This window comes from Carcharodon carcharias, chromosome 21 (assembly GCF_017639515.1).
Source record: "Carcharodon carcharias isolate sCarCar2 chromosome 21, sCarCar2.pri, whole genome shotgun sequence".
Classification (NCBI taxonomy): domain Eukaryota; kingdom Metazoa; phylum Chordata; class Chondrichthyes; order Lamniformes; family Lamnidae; genus Carcharodon; species Carcharodon carcharias.
Window position 1 is genome coordinate 2,417,946 of NC_054487.1, and position 16,270 is coordinate 2,434,215.

The 16,270-nt window shown below is 42.9% G+C and overlaps 2 non-coding genes across 2 annotated transcripts; one reads left to right on the top strand and one right to left on the bottom strand.

The window, feature by feature from the left end:
• Positions 1–2,917: 2,917 nt before the first annotated feature.
• Positions 2,918–2,999, top strand: trnas-aga. Its single transcript has one exon. It is a non-coding gene; the product is annotated as a tRNA-Ser (tRNA).
• A 9,618-nt stretch (positions 3,000–12,617) lies between these two features.
• On the bottom strand, positions 12,618–12,691 carry trnar-ccu. Its single transcript has one exon. It is a non-coding gene; the product is annotated as a tRNA-Arg (tRNA).
• Positions 12,692–16,270: the final 3,579 nt, after the last annotated feature.

Here is a 16,270-nt window from a genome sequence, read left to right on the forward strand (position 1 = left end):
GCACATGTGCAACTTTCAATTTCCAAAACCCTCCACCCTATTCGCTGTTGGTCAAATGAAAGCGCCGATTCCCAGTCACTGGACATCAGAGAAACTACCAGTAAAGCTGGACAGGTGGATTATGGAGGCTACTTTGGACTTTTTTTTTCATTCCTGATCTCTTTCATCAGAGACAACTTTCTCTGACCAAATGTTCTGTGTCAGATGAACACAAGTGACATCTTCACCAATGAGAAGAACCATTGCTTTTGGCTGGAACATGAAATAGATACTTTCCTCCTTTAAGACAGTTCTTAAAGCCTCCCACTTTGACCGAGCCTTTAGTCATCTGACCGAATATGAGGCTCGGTGTCACACCTTGTTATATAATGGTCCTGGGGAAGGCCTTGTGAAGGTTTCATTAGTTAAAGGCGTTTTATAATATAAGTTGTTGTTGATGTAGGATATATATAGAAAGGGCCAATCTCCTGTTTTATCTTTCACGCTAATGATCGTCTCTGCAACATTTTAACATGAATTCGCACTACTAATGTGAGTCAAGTTTGCAACGTCAAAAGCGTTTTCACCCCCTCAGGGAACTGAACCACATTGACAATCACAGACAGAGATATACACCGAGAGTGACAGAGGCCTCAGGAGAGAGACACCCAGAAAGCAAGGATGTCACCAACTTGGCTCAATGTTTGTTCCATTTCCGAAAGCAAATTTCCTGAATGCTGACAAATGAATGGGAATCAGAAAATACGGGAGTATTTGGATGGGTTTCCTTCTAATTAACTGACAATTAAACGGGTTAAATTCAAAAATTGTGAAAACTTCAGTCAGCAGGATTCCAACTCTTGTGTTCATAATTACAACAAACGTTAAATATCGAAATTTCGGTCACACTAAAATAAACAAGCTTGAATAATGTTCTTGCCAGGTATCAAACCGCAGCTCCATCATATGTGAAGCGAAGATGACCCCAGTCGCCTCTATAAACCCTGCGCTGTAAAGATCCCAATGGAGCTGTCTGGAATGTTAAACGGTGACGTCATGCAGCAGCACTTTGGGTCTTTGTTTTGAAGAAATGGAATTCGGCTGTTCTCATTAGGAATGCTGGAGACAGACTGATCAACAATGTCATCATCAAATGGCACAGCGCAGTAAGAGGATCTTCCACACATCGTGTCTATGTCAGTTTTGTACAAAGAGCTTCATAATTAATGACAGTTTCCTTTATTTCACTTTCAAGCCATTGTCCAATTCCCATTTGGAAACTCAGTGTTAAGAAAACCAATATTGAAAGCTTCAGCTGGTTCCTCACCTGAGCAAATACGTCATACTTGCTCCAGACACTGACGTTTTCAGCACTTTCAGTTGGTGAGAAGAACAAGGCAATACAATTTGCAGGCTAACCTGAATCTTTTTTAAAATTCATTCATGGGATGTGGGCTTCGCTGTCTGGGCCAGCATTTATTGTCCATCCCTAATTGTTCTTGGAAAGGTGGTCTGGCTGCTTGAACCGTTGCAGTCCATGTTGAGTAGGTACTTCCACTGTGCTGTTAGGAATGGGGTTCCAGGATTTTGACTCAGTGACAGTCAAGGAATGGTGATAGATTTCCAAGCCAAGATGGTGAGTGACTTGAAGGGTAACTTCCAGGTGATGGTGTTCCCATCTATCTGCTGCCCTTGTCCTTCAAGCTGGTAATGGCCGTGGGTTTGGACACTGATGTCTAAGGACCCTGGTGAATTCCTGCAGTACATCTTGTAGATGGTACACACTGCTGCTACTGTACATCAGTGGTGAAGGGTGTGCATGTGGATGTGGTGCCAGTCAACTGGATTGCTTTGCCCTGGACGATGTCCAGCTTCTTCAGTGTTGCGGGGGCTGCACTCATCCAGGCAAGTATTACACTCCTAACTTGCCCCTTGTAGATGATAGACAGGAGGTGGGTTACACGTTGCACGATTCCTAACCTCTGACCTGCTCTTGCAGCCACAGTGTTTATATGGCTAGTCCAGTTCAGTTCCTGGTCAATGGGAACCCCCAGGATGTTGATAGTGAGGGTTTCAGTGATGGTAATGTCATTGAACATCAAGTGGCGATAGTTGGATTCTCTCTTTTTGGAGATGGTCAGTGCCTGACACTTGTGGGGTGCGAATGTTACTTGCCACGTGTGAGCCTAAGCCTGGATATTGCCCAGGTCTTGCTGCATTTGGACAAGGACTGTTTCAGTATCTGAGGAGTCGGGTATGGTGCTGAACATTGTGCAATCATCAGCTAAGTTCGCCACTTCTGACCTTATGATGGATGGAAGTTCATTGCTGAAGATGGTTGGGCCGAGAACACTACCCTAAGGAACTCCTGCAGTGATGTCCTGGACCTAAGAGGACTGACCTCCAACAACCATAGCCATCTTCCTTTGTGCTAGTTATGACTCCAACAAGCGAAGAGTTTCCCCCTGATTCCCATTGACTCCAGTTGTGCTCGGGAACCTTGATGCCACACTCGGTCAAATGCTGACTTAATGTCAAGAGCAGTCACTCTCACCTCATCTCGGGAGTTCAGCTATTTTGTTTGAATTTGAACCAAGGCTGTAATGAGGTCAGGAGCTGAGTGGCCCTTACGAAACCCAAACTGGGCATCAGTGAGCAGGTTATTGCTAAGACTGTGCCTCTTGATAGCACTGTTGATGACCCCTTCCATTACCTTACTGATGATGGAGAGTAGACTGATAGGACGGTAATTGGCCGGGTTGGATCATTTTCACTCATTCTTTCCCAGTTTGGTCGGAAGAACAGGGACAGTATAAATTGCAGGGTTCAGGGGAAAAGGTCAGGTAATGGCAGTGACAAGAAGGGCAGAAAGATCTCTTTCTCCGCTGTAACCATTACATGATTTCATGCAAATAATAGTAACAACAGGGCAGCTTCTGTAGTCATGGCCGAGTGGTTAAGGCGATGGATTAGAAATCCATTGGGGTTACCCCACGCAGGTTCGAATCCTGCTGACTACGTTTCTCATTATTTTGGATATCATTGGCGCACAAACAGAGCTAATTATCTTTTGAATCGAAGGAAAGGGATCCAAACATCCAAACACGCCCGTGTTCTCTTGTTTCGGTTCATTTGTCAGCCTTCTGCAAATCTCCAGTCGGAAATGGAAAACAAAATTGAGCCAATTTGGTGACATGATTTCACTCTGGCATTTGTCTCTCCTTCGGCCTCTGTCAGTCTAGGTGTATACCTGTTTGTATTCCTCTGTGTGTGTCAATGTGGTTCAGTTCCCTGAGGAGGTGAACACATTTTTACGAGCACAAATTGTATTCACATTAGTGATGCAACTTCATATTACAATGTTACAGTGAAAAATATCAGGATGAAAGAGACAAGAGGAGTTTGTCTCTTTCTATGTATGGACTACAACAACAACTTATATTTATGAAGCTCCTTTTTCCTAATGAAACGTCACAAGGCGTTTCCCAGGAGCATTTTATCACAAGCTGTGACACTGAGCCACATATTCGGTCAGATGATTAAAAGTTCGGTCAAAGGGGGAGACTTTAAGAACTGTCTTAAAGGGGGAAAGTATTGATTTCATGTTCCAGCGAACAGCAATTGTTCTTCTTATTGGCTGAATACGTCACTTGTGTTCATCCAACACAGACCATTTCGTCAAAGAAACTTGTCCTTGGTGAGGTTTGTAAAAGTAAACTCCACTACAGTTTGGCGGCCTATAAACAATGCCCGCCAATGTTTGCTGCCTCTTGCTGTTTCTTAGCTCCACCCAAACTGATTCTTCATGTTGATCCTTCAATCTCAGATCCTCTCTCACTAATGTACCGATATCGTTCCTTATTAACAGCGCGACCCCATCCAATTTTCCTTTTTCCCATTCTTCCTAAATGATGAATGTCTTTGAATATTCAGATCAACCAATCACACTGTTCTTTCAAAGCAGCACACAGGGCCGAATGGCCTCTTTCTTTGCTATAACTTTCTGTCATTTTATATTTCCTAACACCACGGTTAAGATGAACTTTCCTATCTTCCATGTGATGATTTGAATTCAAGACAATATGCAACTTCAGCGCGTTTTCTTAACCTTTTTAGCACAGAAATTGGAACCGGACTCCTTGAACGACATTGAAATGGTCTCAATCGTAAGATGCAGCTCACCGAGTCCAAACAGGCACGGTGAGCATCAGCCTGTTATATACATTCTTGCTGTGCATCTTCTGAGCTATAAGCTGATCACAGCTCCACTTTCTGCTCATTGCAAGACATTGTGAAAATGTTCAATATTTCAAATCTTAACAACGTGCGTATTTGTGATTTTCTGTGTGTCGATGTGTTTCAGTTTCCCATTTTCACCACCCAAACATTATCCATGTTAGTTCTCTGACTTCATATCAGCAAAAAGAAAAAGCTGTTAACAGGACATTTCTCTCTTTATTTTGAGTGGAGACTGTTCAGCAACTAAACTTCTGGATGTTACAAAGCGGAGGATGATTGAAGTTTTCACATGATCTTGTTAAGGAGCTGAGAATGATCGAGGGGCCGAATGGCCAATTCCTGATCATATTTTGTTGTATTCTAAGTCAGTGTCAATGATGGTGAAGACAATGTTTGTGTCTAATCTGAATGTGGTAGTGAGGCTGAGCGGGCTCAGCAGCTGGTTCAGGTTTCGATCTCTCTGGTGATTTGAGCTTTACTCCCACCGCTGCCAAACTTTCTGGTGCATTGTTATTTGAGATGCTTGTAAAAGATTCTCTGTGCAGTGAAGGAGCAGCTAATCTGTGCAGTGTTGTACTTCAGTTGGGAGAATGAGGAGACAGTGTAAATCCCAGGGAGACTGGGAAAGGGTGGGGCAATGGCACGGAATGGAAGACTTTCTTTCACTGGAACTTCCTGTATTCATTCTATTATTTTAAACAAACAACATGCAGCCTTCACCCAGTTGTCCTGGCCGAGTGGTTGAGGCGTTTTCCCACGTGGTCCGAATCCTGCCAACTCCCCTTCTTCTCATTCCTGATTAACACAAACTGTTTGCAGAATAAATTATCAGTCAAATGAAAAAGAAAACCACCCAAACACCCCCGTGTTTCTGACTTCAGTTCATCTGCAAATATTCACTACATTTGGAGTCTGAAATAGAACAATAATTGGCCAAGTTGGTGACATCCTTGCTTTCTGGGTGTTTGTCTCTTCTTCGGCCTCTGTCACTCTCGTTTTATGTGTCGGTGTGTGCTCGTCTGTGTGTGTCAATGTGTTCAGTTCCCCGAGGGGATGAACACATATTCATCAACACAGACTTGATTAACATTGGTTGTGCAACTTCATATTAAAATGTCTAAGTGAAAAATATCAGGATGAACGATCAAGTGGAGTTTGCAATGTTTGGAAGGAGGTGCAGCAAAGAAGTGGAAGATGTGAATGAAGTTATTGATGATTGAGAGGAATGCATTACAACGTTGTGGATTTTGTAGGTCGATTATCTTCCACAGTTTGAAATTCAGAACAAGCTGAGGCTCCAGGAGGAAACAACATTGATCTCCCTGAATTTTCACATAGGAAATAATGCGCGTGCATGCCCGGCTAGGTTGTGACAGAGACAGGGCGGGCAGAAGGCCCTCTTTGTCTGCTGTAAACATTCTCTGACTTAATATAAATAATACAGGCTTATATTGCCATCTCTAGTCGTGGCTGAGTGGTTAAGGCGATGGACTTTAAATCCATTGTGGTTACCCTGCGCAGGTTCAAATCCTGTCGACTACGTTTTCCATTATTTCTGATTTTAACCATTGATCTCAGAAATAGTAAATTGAATCGACATTTTCACAACACATGCAGTAGCAAAGATTGACCAATGGGTGGCAGTGGAACCGTGATTGCTCACATTACATGAAGCAGGCACTGTCTCAATTATTATTGCATTTGGCACTGTCTGTTCACATTAACTTAGACGCCGTCTCTGTTTGTATTACACTAGGACATGTCTCCGATCATATTACGGAAGGTCATCGCTCAATTGTTTCTGTAATTGGCTCAGTCACAGTTGTTTATGTACTGGACTAGGGCCACAATACAGTTGGCACTATCTCAGTCATGACTGCACTGAAGCAGGTCTCGGCTAAAGTTACAATAAGCCATACCCCAGTTGGCACTGCACTAGAGCTTGTCTCTGGTTATGGAAAACTGGAACATGTTTTTACTTGCATTTCACGAGACTCTGTCTCAGCTATTACTCCAGTAGAACCTGTCACGTGTCTATCAAACTGGACCCTGTCTCAGGTCCTGCTGCACCAATGCATGCTTCCATTCACATCACACAATTCCCTGTTTCTGTTGTTATTGTCCGAAACCATTATTCTCTTATTGCTGTACTAAGGTAGGTCTCTGTTTTTATTGATCTCGTACCTTTGCCGTTATTTAATTCACCAGACACTGCATCAGTTGATATTAAAAAGAGCCCTGAATTATATGAAGCTCCACTACACCCTGTATCAGTTTTCTTAAACTGGATCCGGTCTGTGTTATTACCACACTAGGCAGGTTCGTATTACACAAGATCCTGTCTCAATTATTACTGCTCTCGGCACTGCCTCACTTATGTTTCACTAGGTCACGGCCCTGCTTAGAACACACTCTATCATGTCTGCACTGATATTCCTCTAGACTGTATTTCAGAACAATTTACACTAGACTCTGTACCAGTCTGTATCACACTCGAGCTGATCTGTCTTTTTAATTAAAATGGATCCAGTCTTTGCAGAGACTTTGTCTTTGTACCTCTGTCTCTGCTTCTATTCCACTCTCCCTTTCCCTGATTTTACTCCACAACATCATATCTGTCTCTCTTACACTGGTGGCAGTCTCCGTTATCACGAATTAGACTCTGTCTAGGAAGCAATTACCCTGACCCCTGTGCCTGTAATAACTGCCCTATTTCACTTGATGTTGATCCAGGCCCTGTATCGGTAACTATTGCACTAGACCCATCTCCGCTATTACAGCAGTAGACCTTGTCTATGTTAATATTGCACTCGTCCCCGCCCCTGTTATTTCGTGCACTAGGTCACGTCTTTGCTTAAGTAACATTAAATGGCCGCTCCAGTCATACCTCTGCTTAAATTGCACTAGGCCCTGTCTCAGTAATTACCACACCAGGCTCTGTCTCTGTAGTTACTACACTATTCTATGTCTCTATAAGGTGAACGTTGAGGTAGAAATGGGCCTCTGACTTTGGCCTAAAACTACAGGTTTTGACTGTTTGTTCCACGCAGCTCCTAATATTCAGTTTCATCACAGCCAACAGTATTACATATGAGACATCACCTGTCCTGATTGTCGGTGTAAAAAGCAATCAAGTTGCATCATTCCACAAAGATAAAAGATTTATCTTCACCAGAATGTTTTATTTTATTTTATTTTCTCTTATTCAAACTGTAACTACAGATCATCCAATAATGTAAATATTCATTGATAGTATATCCCATTGTGTGCTCTTGTTTAGAAATTCTTGTCATGCCAACTATTTCTTTGCTAAGACGGACACATTTGTCACCACATTCATTTACTGTCTGTCATTTCTCTACTTGAGACAGCATCTAACTCACTGAAACGTATTTTTCTCTCTCTCAGATAAAAGCAAAATACTGCGGATGCTGGAAATCTGAAACAAAAACAAAAATACCTGGAAAAACTCAGCAGGTCTGACAGCATCTGTGGAGAGGAAAACAGTTGACATTTCGAGTCCATATGACTCTTCATCAGAACGAAGGAAATGGAGAAATGCGGTGAAATATAACTGGTAGTGGGGGGTGGGGCAGGTTGAGCTGGATAGGGGGCCAGTGATAGGTGGAGGAAAAGAAGAGATTACCAAAGATGTTACAGACAAAAGGACAAACGGGTGTTGATGGTGGTGATATTATCTAAGGAATGTGCTAATGGGGACATTAAGGGTAGAAAGCAGGACAAGCAAGTGGCAGATGGCCCTAGTGGTGGTGGGATGGGGGGAAGTGTGTGACTGTTTCTGTGTGCGCATGTACATCTGTATCTGTCTGCCTCTGTGTGTGTGTGTGTGTGCCTGTGTGTGTATGTGCGTGTGTGTATGTGATTGTGTGTTTGTGTGTGTGACACGTCATATTGTTTGCAAGTGAATTTCACAATGATCTTCATCATCCTTCCATTCATGAAAGATGATGGACACGCAGCAAATGAATCTATTCAGATGGGTTGTCTCCAGGTGCTGCACAGTTTCTGATGGCTGAGCTTAATCCTTGAGGGGCAGTTTCTGTTACAAGTGTCTCACGTAAAGCTACAAGTGATGTTATGGGTTGTTGTTTCCAGTCTTGGTGTCTGTTGCCAAGCCGCTGTAGCCACGGTGATGCACAACAGTTCACAGGAAGTATTGTCATCTTCCTCTGTCGTCATCTAGTGAAATTCATGTAAGATAATCGCTAATTAGGGCCTCCATGTCACGTTTGTGAATGCCATACAAACAGAGCTTTGGGCGTCTCACTGTCCACCTAGCCTTATCTATGTGACCACCTTCTATCCTATAAACGTGCCCGAGCCATCCAGACTCCCTCTGTTTGCTGAGCCTAACAGACTTGGGAGCTCTGTCTTTGAGAGGGCTGCCGTTTCCTGATTTCATCCCGTCAGGATGTACCCAATAACCACCGCACACAGTTCAGATGGAAGTCACTGAGTTTCTTTTCTTGATATGTGTAAGTCCTCCTTGTTTCACAACCAGACAAGGTACTGATGACACAGCGCTAATATACCATCAACTTGGCCCCAAGGGTCAGCTTGACATTAATTATGTACGTTTCATGAGTCAGATGATATCTGTTTTCCCTGTGCGTGTATCAGGAACTGCATCAAGGATCAGACTGTCTGTCACTGTGGAACTTGGGGAGCAGTATTAACCAACCACTTCCAGTCGGGTGTATTCTAGTGTAATCAGTGGCGGAAGTGCAACACCTTGCCCTTTAAACATGGTTTTCCAGAAGTTTTAGTCAAATAAAACAAGTTACAAGCATGGGAGAGATGGTAAATGAGTCGCTGTTAGTTTTGCAGGTTTCTTGTACACCCCTGTGCAACAGAATTTAATAAACCAAGGACGGGGGGTAGGGGTGCTCTTCTGCTCTGTCATTGTAGGCCTATTGCATTGAAAACGGTGCTATTGATTCCAGAATCTACGAAGCAAATGTGGTTTCACGTGTAGCAGCTCCAGTAAAACCTAGGCTCTAGGTGAGGTTCAAACTCACAACCTCAGCGTAGCCCGCTGACTTTGCTACAGTATAAGTACTGTACATGATCCAATTGCACCAATGCGACCCACGCTCGTGCTTGCATTTGATCTGGTTACATTTTTCACGGATCACTGTGGTCAGACATGATTCCTTGGTGGCAGGTTGGTCAATGTGATCTCAATAAATTTTAATGATATTGTATGAACTGTAATATATTTTGAATGAAATAAAATGTCTACAATGGGCCAGGGAAACTTTGTTAATTTTCACACACTGAGCATGGACACTGCAGAAGCTCCTGCGCCTCTTTCAATATTGTTTTTCTTAACTCAGGGTTTTCAAAGGGGAACTGGACAAATATTTGAAATGGAGAAACTGCTGGGTTATGAAGAAAGAGAAAGATATTGGGACGAACTGGGCAGCCCTTTGAAAAAAGCTGGCATGGGCACGATGGGTCCTAATGAGTTGTGAACTTTTATGATTCCAGTGCTCGATCAATTTCTCTATGGTGTTCCTAAATATCCCAGCCTAATCCTATTTCTGCAAAGAACAATCCAGAACTGCAGCATGAGGACACAGTTTGAAATTCTATACAAGTCCCTCTGGCTTAATCGCTGCGCGGGATTTCTGTTGTGTCAGCCATGATCTTATTGAATGGAGGAGCAGGATCAAAAAGCTGAATGGCCGATGTTCCTCTGACCCAGGCTGAATGGCCTCAAGATGTGGTGAGTGGCTCTGATTTTATGAAACTGCGAGGGGCTCGAGTGACAAAATTGTCTGTTCCTGCTGCTACTTGTTATGTTCTTATTCAGCATCAATACCACTCAAGGCAATGGTTACTATCATATTGCCAGCAGAAGCGTGTTTGAGTGGTCCAAGGCGCTGGATTTAGACTGCATCCTCAATCGAGTCGTGGATTTGAATCTCATCACTGCCAAAATTTCAGTTGGTTTGTCCTTTCAGACGTTTCATCAAATCCCTTAGGATAGGCTCGGGGCATTTGACACATGACGTGGTTCGTCTTGGTAGGAAGAACAAGGAAGGCTGTAGGAATTGCAGGATGAGTGGGAATTGGTGGGGCTGATTGCTTTCATTCTCTGCTGTAACCATTCCATGGTTTCGCATGAACAACATTTACACCAGTGTAAGGTCTCCAGTCATGGCTGAGTGATAAACATGATGGATTGGAACTCCACTGGGATCTTCACCTGCAGGTCCGCATCCTGCAAACTCCGCTGCTCAGTGTTCCTCCCTTTTGGAAGCTCCAGAATTAATTATTGGCTAAATGGAGTCAGAACCTTCCAAACACTCCCGTCTGTTTTTCCTGTTTCACTTCTGTGTTCCTTCTTTCCTGTTTATCCATAAGCATTCACAGAATCTGCAGTCAGAAATGGAACAAAGCTGAGTTAAATTGCTGACATCCTTGCTTTCTGAGAGTTTGCCTCTCCTCAGAGACAAAACCTAGCCCTCTGTCACTCTCGGTGTATATGCCTATGTGTGTTAATATGTGTGTATCAATGTGGTTCAGTTCCCGTGGGGTGAGTACATTTTTACCATCGCAAAACTTTATTCACTTGCATTATATATCTTCATTGAAAATGGTATAAAGAATAACAACATGTTTAAAAGTTAAAAGTGGAGATTGAAGCTTTCTGTGTTTATTTAAGTGGAGACTGCTTATTGAATCATTATTGAATTATTGAACACAGCGGAGGAAGATTGAAATTTTCACTGAGCAGCATTTGAACAGACAGTGGATTCATTCAATGTGATGGTGTGTTCCAGATCGGTATATACAATCAGAGAATCGATTTCTATTCGTTTCTTTGAACCCAATCTTTCTAAAGGATGGATGTAGTGCACATGTTTTCTCCATTTTCTCGCTTTATTTGAAATGAATATTCATAAATCTATTTGTGTGGGAACTTACTGAATAACAGCAGAATTGGCAAAGTTTGGACAGGATTTCCTAGTAGCCAAAGGACACAAAGCAGAACTATGCCGGTAATATAAGTAGAAGCAGGAAGAGAGGGAGTCTACTTGATCCTACGTGGTCTCAAACGATTAAACCTTCAGTTGAAAGCTAATTTCGTTCAAAAAGTATGCTATAAAAACACTCTAATTGTTCAGATTCGGTGCTTCACCGCCTGGGTTCTAGTCCCTGTCTCGATGTTGTGCAAAATGTCGTAACCAGCAGCCAATTTATGGTTTGGAAAAGAGTCATATTAAACTCGAAACCTTCACTCTGTTTCTCCCTTCATATTTGCTTTCAGACCTGCTGAGAACTTCCGTCATTTTCTGTTTTTATTATAACATGGATTACTGTCTTTACCATACACATGAGCAGAAGAAATAGGAGCAGGAGTAGACCACAGGGCCCATCGAACCTGCTCCATCATTCAGTTCAATCATGGCTGATCTTAGGCTTCAACTCCATTATCCTGCCCATTCCCACATCTCCTGAGAGACCAAAAAACCTGTCCACCCCAGCCTTAACCGTATTCAATGATGGAGCATCCACAACCCTCTGGGTAGAGAATTCAAAGATTCACAACCCATTGGGTGAAGTAATTTCTCCTCATCTCAGCCCTAAATTATCGGCCCTTTACCCTGAGACTGTGCCCCGGTGTTTTAGACTCCCTGACCAGCGGAAACAATCCCTGTGTCCACCCTATCAAGTCCCCTCAGAATTGTACAGGTTTCAGTCAGGTTGCCTTTCATTCTTCTAAACTCCAGAGAATAAAAGCTCAATTTATTCAGCCTTTCATCGTAGGACAACCATTTCATTGCAGAGATCAATTTAGTGAACATTTCCTGTATCGTCTCCAATGCAAGTCTATTATTTTATAAATGTGGAGATGAAAACAGCACATGGAATTCTAGATGCCGTCTCACCAAAACCCTGTAAGCAAGACTTCTTTATTCCTGCTCTCCAATCCCCTTGTAATAAAGGCCAACATGCCACTGGCCTTCCTAATTGCTTGCTGATCCTGCATGCTAACTTTCCATATTGCTTGGACAAGCACACCCAAGTTTCTTTGAACATCACCACTTACAAATTTCTCACATTTTAAAAGCATTTTGTTGTTCTCATTTTTATAACCAAGTGAACATAATCGCACCTGCCTACCTTATATTCCACCTGCCATCTTGTTGCCCACTGACATGACCTTCCGATATCTTTATACAGTGTTGTAAACTCAGTAAAACAACAGGTTCTGTTGAAGAGTCATGCAGACGGAAAAGGTTAACTGCATCCCTCTCTGACCTACTGAGTTTTTCTAGATACTTTTGTTTTGGATCTCCAGCTTTAATCTTTTTACATTGCTCTCCTCAAAGGTAACCTTGCTACCAAATTTCACACAAATTAGACACAGGCCCCAGTGAGAACTGAACTCACGACGCCTAATTTAGGAGGCTAGGGCTCTAAACCACTGAGCTATGGAGCCACTTAATATGCCCCCTTCACAGTAAGTCTCCTAGCGGAACGAGGAACAGGACAACGTTCTGCATGGATGATACTTGATAGCCTTGGAAATTCCTGAAAGGGAGAACAGGAAGTTCAAGGTGCGACATGAAAGCGGCAGAATTTGACGTGTGTCAGTTGCTTTCAGTGATGAATGTCTGCCGCGGTGATGTGAGAGATTTTACTGCCGCATGTTTACACTGACACAAATATCACTCCTGACCAATCAAACACAACTGCTCTTTGAAAGCAGCTCGCCAGGCCGAATAGCCTCTTTCTTTGCTGTAACTGTCTATAATTTTATGTTTCCCAGCATAATTTCCCAGTCATTCCGACATTTTATTACACGCTTGGGGGAATGTACTTTCTTACATTCTCGCTTTTGAAGTCAAGACACTGAGCAAACTCAGAGTTTTTCTTAAATTCCTGAGCAGGATTTGGAACCAGACCAGTTGAACGACATTCCAATCCTTCACTGCAGCTACCCCTTAAAAACACCTCTGGTGAAAGTGTCTGAAAAAGGGCAAATGTGGCCCAGATAAAGAACGTTACAAGAGTAAGAGACAGTTTTCCTCGTGATTTAGAGGTAAGGATTCGGCCCTTTCACCGCCGTGGCCCGGACTCAATTCCCGGCCAGGCAATGAAGGTTTATTGATCTGGTACAAACTGTTAAAACAAGCCTGATGTACTTACTGATTGAAAACCGAAACGCACAACAGCTCCGCCCGAATCAGTGGAGTGAGAGTTGAAATTTCACATCAGAGCTGCAAATGTCACACGTGGAACAGCTTCGAGAAGAAATACAGTTCCTAATGTCCGAGAGATTTCAGTTTGGACTATTTGTATTTACAAATTAATTCTCTCGATGTGTCCATTGCCTTAACTAATCCCCACAAGGACTCGGTGTCTGTTTAAATGTTGCTCAGTGAAAATTTCAATCGCCCTCCGCTTTGTAACATACGGACACTTAGTAACTGAACAGTCTGCACTCAGAAATACAGGAAGAAAATTCCTCCTAAACCGGTTTTTATTCTCTCTGTACGATTTTAAAATGAAGTCACACAACTAAGGTGAATAAAGTGGGGATTGCTAAAAATGAGGAACTGAAGCACATTGACATACACAGCGGAACACACACAGACATGTACACCGAGAGGGACAGAGGGCTAAGGAGAGACAAACACCCAGAAAGAAAGGATATCACCAAACTCGCTCAGTTTTGCTCCATTTCCATCTGCAGATTTCGCAAATCCTTGCAGATGAATGGAAATAAGAAAGCGCGGAAGTTTTTGTTTGATTCTATTTACCCGATAACTAATTCTGTTGGTCAAATTCGGGAATAATGAGAACTGCAGTCAGCAAAACAACATTGGGGAAACTCTGATGGATGCCAGCACCATCGCCCTCAACACTCGTCCGCGACTAACAGTACCTCTTTCGGGAAAGCATGTTCATATCAAATCAGAGCATTCAGGAGATGGCGTGTTGGCATTGTCACTGGGCTAGAAATCCAGAGATAAAAGCAAAATACTGTGGATGTGGGAAATCTGAAGTGAAAAACAGAAAATGCTGAAAAAATTCAGCATGTCTGGCAATATTTCTGGAAAGGGAAATAGAGTTAATGTTTCAATTCCGCGTGACTCTTCTTTGGGGTTCTTTGAAAGCAGCCCGCGTGGCCGAATGGCCTCTTTCTTTGCTGTAACTTTCTATAATTTGATATTTCCCAACACCACTTATTTCACAGTCATTCTGCCATTTTATAATCCACTTTTGCCAGTGGGTTCAAAGCTCAACTACATGCACAAGACTGGAAGGAGTCTGCGAAACTGGGTAATCGGCATTCTGCATATTCCAGTCATCAGTGTCTGGGAGAATCAGGAAGATGAGATCCCAGATTATCTTTACCATGTCATCTGCAAACCCCTTCTTTCTAAAATCCTTGGGTCCCACACTCTCTGTCCCTGCTTTCTATGGGAAGCTTGGGTTCATGAACTGACTGTGTCTGCATCAAGCAGTTAATTGACCTGGGAGCTGGACGGGCAGAGGGAGCTGGAGGCGAGGCAGGGACAGAAGCAGAAACAGATGCGACATGAAAGTGTTTAGAAGTGTGTCAGTTACTTTCAGTGATGAATGTCTGCCATGAGTTCCCCTGTCAGTTTCACAACAGCCGCAGTGCTGAGGGTGGTGGGTTTAGGAAATTGACAGTTACACATGAGCAGCTTGTGGGGATATTTCACCTGACTGCCAAATTCATGTTCCAGCTCACAGAAACCGTTGTTGTAATTAGCTGAAAAATTCATTCCATTTAAAATGGAAACCTGGATAAAAACAGCGTCAATAAACCAAACTGAAACAAGTTTGCCAGTTTCCCTGGTGGTCTAGCGGTCAGGATTCAGTGCTTTCACTGCTGCAGCTCGGGTTCGATTCCCGGTCAGGGAATGCAAATTTATTGATGTTGTGAAATTGTCAAAATGATTATTAATTACTTATTGATTGAAAACATTTAGCAGCTCCACCAGAATCAGTTGAAGTTTCGCCTCAGAGCTGGGAATATCACACTTAAAACAGGCCGGGAATAAAGACAGAAGCTGAGTGAAAGAAGGACAAGAGAAGGGCTGGTTGCAAAGCATTGACCATAGGGATGGTGGTACCAGGCAAAATATGGGTGGGAGAAGGGCAAATTCTGGTGCCTATTGTTTGCATTGACAAAAATATCACTCCTGATGGGTCAACCAACCACAAGACTAATTGAACAACACATTAATGGTGCCAACCCTTCACTGGAGCTCACCACGACCAAAGAGCACATCAGCCTGTTACGTAACTTCTTGCAGTATATCTGCTGAACAGTATAAGCTTATCACAGCTCTGCTTTCTTCACATTGAAATCCAGTGCAAAAATACGAAAAATTTCAAAGCTGTACAACATAGACAAGACTGGAAAGAGTGTGTGACTGTGGATAATCAGCACTGTGCACATTCCTGTAATCAGTACCTGGGAGAATCAGGAAGATCCTGGTGTCTCTTTAGCCTGTTATCTGTAAACCCGTCACATTGTGTATTACGTTCGCACTAACTGACTGTGTGTGGTCAAACAGCTCCTGGAAGGGCGGAGAGAGCTGGAGGTGAGACAGAAAGAGATGTGACATGGAAATGCTTTGAATCAGTGGTGAATATCCGTCGTGTGCCAGTTTTAAAGAACAGAGGTTGATTGTTAGTTGTTTGAATGAAGCTGCACTCACCATGCGGTGAGCCCATGACCTGAGATTAAGAGCCTTTGATCTACCAGTTGAACTAGCCGGGCACACATAACATATGTATCCCATATCCCAACATACATGGAGACAACTGTTGCTTTCCACCTGGAGCCTCAGCTTGTTCTGAATTTCATAGTGTAGAACGTAAACGAACTACACAAGCCCCAACGTTGCAATACATTCCTTTCAATCATCAATAACATCATTCACACCTTCCACTTCTTAGCTGCACCTCCTTACAAACATTGCAAACTCTTCCTGCATCTCTCATCCTGATATTTTTCTCTATAACATTTTCATCTGAA